Genomic DNA, 8974 nt, shown 5'->3' with positions numbered 1-8974 from the left:
ACAAAACCAAAACAGAATGGATTGCACAAATGAACACAAGAAAGAGTGAATTTTCTCAGGTATGTTGGGAACACCAAAAAGATACATGTTGGCGGGTGTTAGTATGGTGTAATTTACCAGGTAGATGCACAACTTTTGCAATTTTATGGACTTACTAGAGCTTTCCAAATTCAAGGACAGGACCTTAAACCATCATATACACAGTAATGAGTGATTTTGTGCTTGAATACCTGTTCTGAGTATCCTCGAAACGTCCTGTTGAGTCAGAGAGAAGATGATGAGAGTGAATGAGAAGAATTCAGTCCCTCACTGGATGCATTTGACATTGTAGAGGAGCATAAATAATACAGATTTTCTCTCCTCCTCTTCCTTCGGGTGCTTTCTGAAGTAAGGGATTTACTCACCTTTGTGCTTCGAATCTTTCATTGGCATCGTTCTGGTTAAATGACACAGGATTGGTTCCAAAATGGACATTGTTGTCATCATAACCTTCGATAAACAAGTTCAAATCGACGTTAACAACATGATGAAATGAGCCGTTTAATTTGCTGGGTTTTTTTTGCCTTCACGTCTTTCTTTGTACCGATTGTGGACAATTATGTACGGATATGCTAATCACGCTGTATTAATGAGGTTTGTATCACTGGGATTCTCTTCTTTACTCCTGTGGGGATCTTAATTTTACCTCATCTTTATTATGTAAATGGATTATGCCAAAAACTACACACACACACACACACACACACACACACGTACACTAACATAAAAGGGGGGCGTCAAAGGAGGAGGGAATATGGCAACAGTGGAGAGGGGGGTGTTGCAGAAAATGGAGGATACGCTCCCTGACCCTCAGCAGCAACAAAATGCTAGAAATTGCACAGAAATCTGAAACGATTTTTCTCCTCAATGCACTATGTACCAAGACACGACAAACATTTTTTTTCCTCTCAATTTCTTGTAGCTATTTTTACTGCAGTAGCCCTGCAATGGAGTGACAGAGACAAAGATGGGATTTACTAGATGTAAAGAGAGAAAAAGAGCGAGCAAGCGAGAGAGAGAGAACTCGTTAATATCCTGCGCTTAATCATGGCACATGAGATTGGCTGTATGCATATCTCATTTGCATCTCATTAAATTGCTCATGCACCTGCAGAGAGAGGGGAGAGGGGCAGATGATGGCACAACGAGAAAAGAGGGTCTTGTTTCAATATGCAGACTTTTTCTTAAGCAGTTACTTCATTTTATGTTGATATATATATATATATATTAGTGCTGTCAATCGATTAAAAAAATTTTACTAATTAATCGCACAATTTTTTAAAATTAATCGCGATTAATCGCGATTAATCGCAATTAAAAGACTGAAACTTTTTGGATATGTTAATGTAAAATGTAAATAATTAATGTAAACTCAAGACAAAGAAACTATTTAAATTCAAAATATGATTGTTTATTGGAATTTTTGTTTAACTTGTAACACAGATTTTCTCATGTAAACAACATACCTGCAATAAACCATCAATATCCTCCAAATTAACTGTTGGCTTGAAAGCCATATTTATTACAGAAATAAAAACACAGGCATGTAAGTACCATTTGAATTTCAAAACAATCAATGCCAATAAAAAACAAAAATGATTTCCATGTTGAATTCTAAGTGGACTGCAAAAAAATTCCAAAGTATAGTCATTGCCAGTGCTTTAAGTGGGCCAGTATGCACCGGTACTCAGTACTGCCACTTCCAAATATAGCTCTTGAGCGTACCGCCACCTCTCCATGCGCCCAGAACGTGCTTGTAGCGTACCGGTACGCTCATCTGGACATCTGTTTTAATAGAGGTTTTAATCTTTTACCTGCACTGCCGATTTTCAGAGCGCCCTTCACAATGCAAGCTTCCTAATTCATCCCACCCAGAGCAGAAACTCCATTACCCATTCACCCTTAAGTTATACAAGTGAATAGCGCATGTGACGCTTTTCCCACTGTTAAGTGTCAACAACTCAACGTGGCCGGAGAAGGTGTGTGAAACTCGTTGTGAGTTATACTAAAGCAAAATCTTGAGTATTTATTGTCTGATAGACATTAAAAACTGTCTGCGGAGGTTGAGTCGTCCTGCAGCCCCCGCTGGCTGTTCATTGGCTGCAGCATCTTTTTTCTAAGTTCTAAAAAAATACCGTAGACGGCAAGGCACAAATTTAGATATTCATTTATCTAATTAATCTATAGCCTATGCACAAAGACAATATGATCTTTGATGAAGAGAGAGAGCGCAAGTTGCTGCAGCTGAGGAGGACAGTGATGCACGCGTACAGGAGTGATTGACAGTTCGCGGCACCGTGTACAAAAAATACTCCGCTACACAATTATTTCTTTATTTTCGTTTAAGCTTATTAACGTTAGCGTTACAGAAAGGTCTGATTTACGCACTGTTACAGTCATACAGTCATAATGTTTCTTGTGGCAGACTGAAGAGTAATCCGGCAGAGTTTTATACTGAAACTTTCCGTCTAAAAGTCCTTCCTTGGTCTTATCCATATTTCTTTGCACGATGAACATACATAGGCCACAACTGGAAATAAAAAAAACTGCAACCGCGTTAATTGCGTTATTTTATTTTAACGCGTTAAATATTTCAAATTAATCGAATGCGTTAACGCGCTAATTTTGACAGCACTAATATATATATATATATATATATATATATATATATATATATATATATATATATATATATATATATATATATATATACACACACACACACACACACACACACACACACACACACACATATATATATATATATATATATATATATATATATATATATATGTGTGTGTGTGTGTGTGTGTGTGTGTGTTTTATTACAGTATAATGGGCACTTAGAAGGTTTTTTGTCTTTCTTTTGATGATGCATTCCATTTTTCTTTTTAATTGCCACATTTTCTATGAACATAAATAAATGCATTTATTTTCTTTCATGAATGTTCAATGTATAGACACACTGTCACATAATCTACATATTATATTCAATGCCAATGCTCTGTGACATTAAATACTTAAAAGTACTTTTTGGGAAAATAAAAATGAGATTTTAAGATATTGAGGCATAAAATAAACCACATGTTTCAGGGGATGTGAAGTCCAGCACAGGCCAGCAGTTTAACGTATGCATGATTAGTATGCAGCTCTTTGCGTTCTTTAATAGAACTCAGGGTGAAGACTATTGTCTCTGATTCCAGGATGTGCCATCTGCCTGGCTTCAGAGACTGGCCTTCCTCTTTGTGTTTTGCACAATGGGCTATTCTGCACTGGACATCCACACATAACTCAAATAAATCATGCCCCGGCCAACAGGCCACCAGAGGATCACTGCAATATTTTCCATAAAAGAAAAGAGAAGACTCCACGTGGCGTTGGGGAGAGATTAGAAAAATCTGAAATTTTCCATTACAGAAACATAATGACAAACACAGTTGGAGGACAGAAATGGGAAGGAGAGGAGATGAACAAGACGGGACAGAAAAGGAAAAGTGAAAGGAAATTAATAACTGCACTTTAAATATTACTCCCACTCACCAACTATATTCATCATGATGTCATTTTCCTTAAATATTTTGTAAATAAAGTGCAAAACAGTGTCCGACCTCCAGACCCGAGAATGGCCATTCTTGGACGTGACTTTAATGTAATTACTCTGTGACGGATATATTTAAATCTGTATGTAAACACTGGAGCAGCAAGGTCTACGTATGATAGAAATGTCTGCATCGATTACCTGCTATGAATGTGAAATGTTTAATCTCGTTAAAAATCTCATGCCTAAATTAGGCGCCCTCAGCAGCTTTTTAAATTGGGCTATCCATCATATATAATGAAGAAGTGACAGAGTGTGTATGCAGGGGGTTCTAATATAAAATTGTTTTAAAATATTTTCATATTAGCTCTGCTGTGGCGAATGGCACAAGCTAGCCGGTGAGGTGGTAAACAATAAAACAGAAGCCAGAATAAGCCCTAATCCAAAGCTTTTGTATAGAGCGAGTCCCAAAGCATTGCTGAGGGACAAACAGAGCTTCAAGGATTTATTCTCTTTTAAGAAACCAAAAGAAAGGGGGTAAAAATAGAAAGAGGGAAAGACATGTGGTGTTGGCCACCACCTGGTGAGATGTCATGTACGATTAAGTGTGTGTTTGTCTGGCACGCTTCATGCCGTTATCAAGTGTGGACAGCTCAGCGCAACCACTACACTGCATACTTTTCTTATGCTAATGACTTCGCTTGGGTAGACCCCTCCTCACTGTTGGTGTACGTCTTGCAATCCTGCCCTCCTTTTCCTGTAGCATGCCCACTTATATCGATATCTAAACCCTTCGATAACTCACCCTAAACTAACAATCGCACCACCAGTCTTAAATCACTCACTCTACATGGGGTGTTGGGTCTCAAAACCATATAACCAACCTTCATACGCCAGACTCCCTAAGGTCAAAGGGTCGAAGATTTAGCATAATTTATCATAATCAGTGTGAGATATTCACGGAAGCCACGCGCAGCCCGTTCATGCTCCTGCTGCCTCTGATTAGCATCTCATTTCACAGGCTTGATTCTTTAAAAGCCCACCCCCCCATGCCCCCTTTCCACTAACATGATGGCTCAGTCCCTGCCCTGTAGAGACAGATGCTCACCTAAAATATTATACAGCAACCCTGTCAATCTGACAGTGCAAACCACAACACGGGGGGAAAGCTAGTCAGCAAATGTTTGGATATGGAATTCGGTTTCACGATATATAAAAAAAAAAAAAAAAACATTTCAGACAGGCCTCGTAAACATGACATTTTACGCTGCATTTTTGGTTACAGTTATGTTGCAATACAATGTTGTAGACTCCATACAAAGAATTGTAAAAAAATTATGTAACTAAAATGCTATTTATTTTATAAGTATTGATTATCTTCAAAAACAACAACAACAAACAATAATGAACTATAACTAAAGAATATGTTACATTTACATCTGAGTATCATGCAACCAATTTGTAAATGTTAACCTGCAATACTGTTCAAAGGTGTTTGCTTTTTTAAAGTCTCTTATGCTTACTATTTATTTGTGTAGAACAGTAACATTGTGAAATATTATTACAATTTAAAAGAACTTTTTTTTTTTTTTTTATAAAAATAATACAATATTTTATATTGTAAATTTATTCCTGTGATGACAAAGCTTCGGGAGCCATTACTCCAGTCTTCAGTGTCACATGATCCTTCAGAAATCCTTTTAATATGCTGATTTGGTGCTTAAAAAACATGTCTAATTATTAGCCATATTAAAAAACAGAATTCTTTGATAAATAGAAACCCTTCGATAACTCACCCTAAACTAACAATCGCACCACAGTCTTAAATCACTCACTCTACATGGGTGTTGGGTCTCAAAACCATATAACCAACCTTCATACGCCAGACTCCCTAAGGTCAAAGGGTCGAAGATTTAGCATAATTTATCAGTGCGAGATATTCACGGAAGCCACGCGCAGCCCGTTCATGCTCCTTGCTGCCTCTGATTAGCATCTCATTTCACAGGCTTGATTCTTTAAAAGCCCACCCCCCATGCCCCTTTCCACATGGCATTCGGTGTTTCACGATATATATATATAAAAAAAAAAATTCAGACAGGCTCGTAAACATGACATTTTACGCTGCATTTTGGTTACAGTTATGTTTCAATACAATGTTGTAGACTCCATACAAAGAATAAAAAAAAAAATTATGTAACTAAAATGCTATTTATATTATAAAGTATTGATTATCTTCAAAAAGAACAACAACAAAACAATAATGAACTATAACTAAAGAATATGTTACATTTACATCTGAGTATCATGCAACCAATTTGTAAATGTTAACCTGCAATTACTGTTCAAAGGTGTTTGCTTTTTTAAAGTCTCTTATGCTTACTATTTATTTGTGTAAAACAGTAACATTGTGAAATATTATTACAATTTAAAAGAACATTTTTTTTTATTTTAATATATTTTATATTGTAAATCTATTCCTGTGATGACAAAGCTTCGGGAGCCATTACTCCAGTCTTCAGTGTCACATGATCATTCAGAAATCCTTTTAATATGCTGATTTGGTGCTTAAAAAACATGTCTAATTATTAGCCATATAAAAAACAGAATTCTTTGATAAATAGAAATAATGCTAATGTCATTATTGTCACTCAAATATTTTAACCAATTTAATTAATCCCTTTAATTAAGCCACAAAAAAATCTTGCTTTATATAAATCGCAATGATTAATATAATCTCAGAAAACAAAAAGCATTTTAGTAATCTTTATTTTTCATTATTTATATGATATACCCAAGTTTAAATGTAGAGGGTTAAAGTTCATTTTGTCATTATTTACTCACCCTCATGTTATATGAAACCCAACTGTCTTCTGTGGAACACAAACAATGTTCCCTCAGCATTCTTAGCAACTAGTATACCCACAATCCAAATATACATACATATATAAGTGTGTTTTGACACATTCACAGATTTTCTTATACAAATAATGCTGAGGCTTTGACAGAATGTCAAAAAAGCTGCTGGAGTGACATCTCCCTTATGAGTTTACCCTGGTTTCACAGCTATTTAATATTACTTTGCAACCTGACTTTGTGAGCTAACGATTCAGTAAGAGAAAAACCAATTCAGATGAATTTCTCTGCCACGCCGAGTAAAGAAACTGCATATAGAACAGTGCGATAGTGGCTGTGTGAACATTAGTAACCGAATCTATGTGAGTTTATCTGAGAATCAGGAGCGCCACAGACCTGTGATAGATGAGCAAATCCAGTTGGCCATTAAAAAGTCATTTCAGAGACAGATAGCTAGCAGGTTCCCCTCTAAATGTCTACTGCGGGAAGCATACTTTAATGGCGCGCAAGAGAAAACAGAAACAATATAGCCTATTTCCAGAAATAGAAAGATAACAGGTGACGTCCTGCGGTTTTGCATCTAATGGGGTTCTTAAATGAAATGCTGATAGAAGATGGCATGTATCCACAGCAAATTTGCTGCTCCAACCACTCAATGCTCCCATGCTAAGGAAGCGAATTTTCTTAAGGAACACCACAGTGGTTTTAATGAGTTGGAAGCGAACACTAGCCAGTGCTTTCTCGATTCTGGGAGATCATTATAGCTGCTTCGACCTGCCTCCACTGGAGAGGGACAACATGACACACAGTCCGTGAATCTCTTAATGACTCAACTGAAAAATAATGATAATGCCGCTACAGGCTAATCTTCTGTGAAAAACATTCATGAAATCTGAAGCAAACAATATCTGTTTAACAAGAACCATTTAGATGAAAATTCATTATCTTTGAGTTTTGGTGCCGTTTTATAATCACAAACAACATCAGTAGCAGGTTAGCAGCAAACTAGACGAAGGTGCAGCAAATGAGTAGCTCTGTCTCTTAAGAGGAAATCACAGCTCCGAGCTCATGAATAAAGATGAGCTGGCCTTTCTCCGCATACATCATAGATCATGTATCAGCAAAGCCCATCTATCAGAACACAAGAGGAGCTGAAATGCTCATAACGGCCCTGCGCTGCCTAGTATTAAAACCAATGAGATGGGGGAAAGGTCTCTCTGAAGGTACCACAATCCACTTTTGTTTTGAAATACGGATGGGCTTAGCATTTAATGCATTTTTTTTACAAGTGATCTACATGTTAATATGTGGACATTCAAAACCAATGACGCTATTGCATCTTCCATCTATTATGTCTAGGCAATTACAGAAATGATTGTCCATTAACCAGGCAAACATATCATCTGCTGCATTACGCTGTTTAAAGAAGTACCAGACAGTAAATAGTTTTAGCATATGGAAATTCTAGGCTTGAAAGTGGCTTAAAGAAAAAGAAAACCTCCTCCAGTCATCTTCCAGAGAACAAGCTTTCACGCACAAAACTCCTGACATCTTCACAGCTTTCACAAAATCTCCTGACGCATCATTTAGCTTTGAAACTAACAATGCACGAGGCAGGATCTCCATATCACAACCTGCATTTTCATTTCAAAATCTGCTGCTCGAGAAAAATTCAATATCTCTGATGCCATAAAAAACACAGTCGGTTACAGCTTCTATTCTCACAGGTCGTTAATATTAATAATATCATCCTCACTCAGAGGAAACTCATCTGGCTAAATGTCACAAGTTTAATTAATGACTGGTCCAGGCTGACCCCGGCTGAGGAGGAGGGAGTCTTTCAGCCCCTAATGCCATGCAGGCAACTAGAAATATTTAGCATGTTAAACGCAAAGTCAATTAACCTTCCCAAGCAGCCAATGATGTGCAGCCCCCACTCGAACCGGCGCCATTCTGTCTACCTGTTTCCGGGGGTGCTACTGTAAAAAAGAACGAGGGTACAGCTTTCTGTGAGATGGCGGAAGTATACCAATGGTATTTTATAGAGATGCACTGAAATTTCAGCCACCGAAAAATGCATTTTCAGCTAACAGAGAAAAATGGCCGAAAATATGAGCAGAAACCGCCAGCAGTGTTCAGCACGCAAGATTCACTGACACTCTCCTCAATATTCCATTAATATATTTCATGGGTTAAGGCTATACGGCAAAAATTACTAGGCAATCACACATCAATATAACGTAATTTTTCTCACACTGTACAATAAATACTTTTTTTGCATTATTGTAAGGGGTAGGTTTAGAGCTGGTAGAAATAGGTAGAAAATTCAATTTATTGTTCGTTTCTGGTTTTTGATGCCCTAGCCACAACCCCGTTCATGCTCACTGAAAAAGAAAGTCCACTCAACACACCGGCAGGAAATTTCTATGTAATAAAGTTGATTCTGTTTGCAATAGCCCTACTGTGCTGTAACATGGTGTAGTACAGTGTTACTGGAAACGCTGTTAAAATTACGCTACCGTCTCTGTGTCACTTGCATTAAAA

Source organism: Carassius auratus, unplaced genomic scaffold (genome assembly GCF_003368295.1).
Source record: "Carassius auratus strain Wakin unplaced genomic scaffold, ASM336829v1 scaf_tig00026699, whole genome shotgun sequence".
Lineage (NCBI taxonomy): Eukaryota > Metazoa > Chordata > Actinopteri > Cypriniformes > Cyprinidae > Carassius > Carassius auratus.
The sequence above is the reverse complement of the archived record's forward strand: the minus strand, read 5'-3'. Positions refer to the sequence as shown.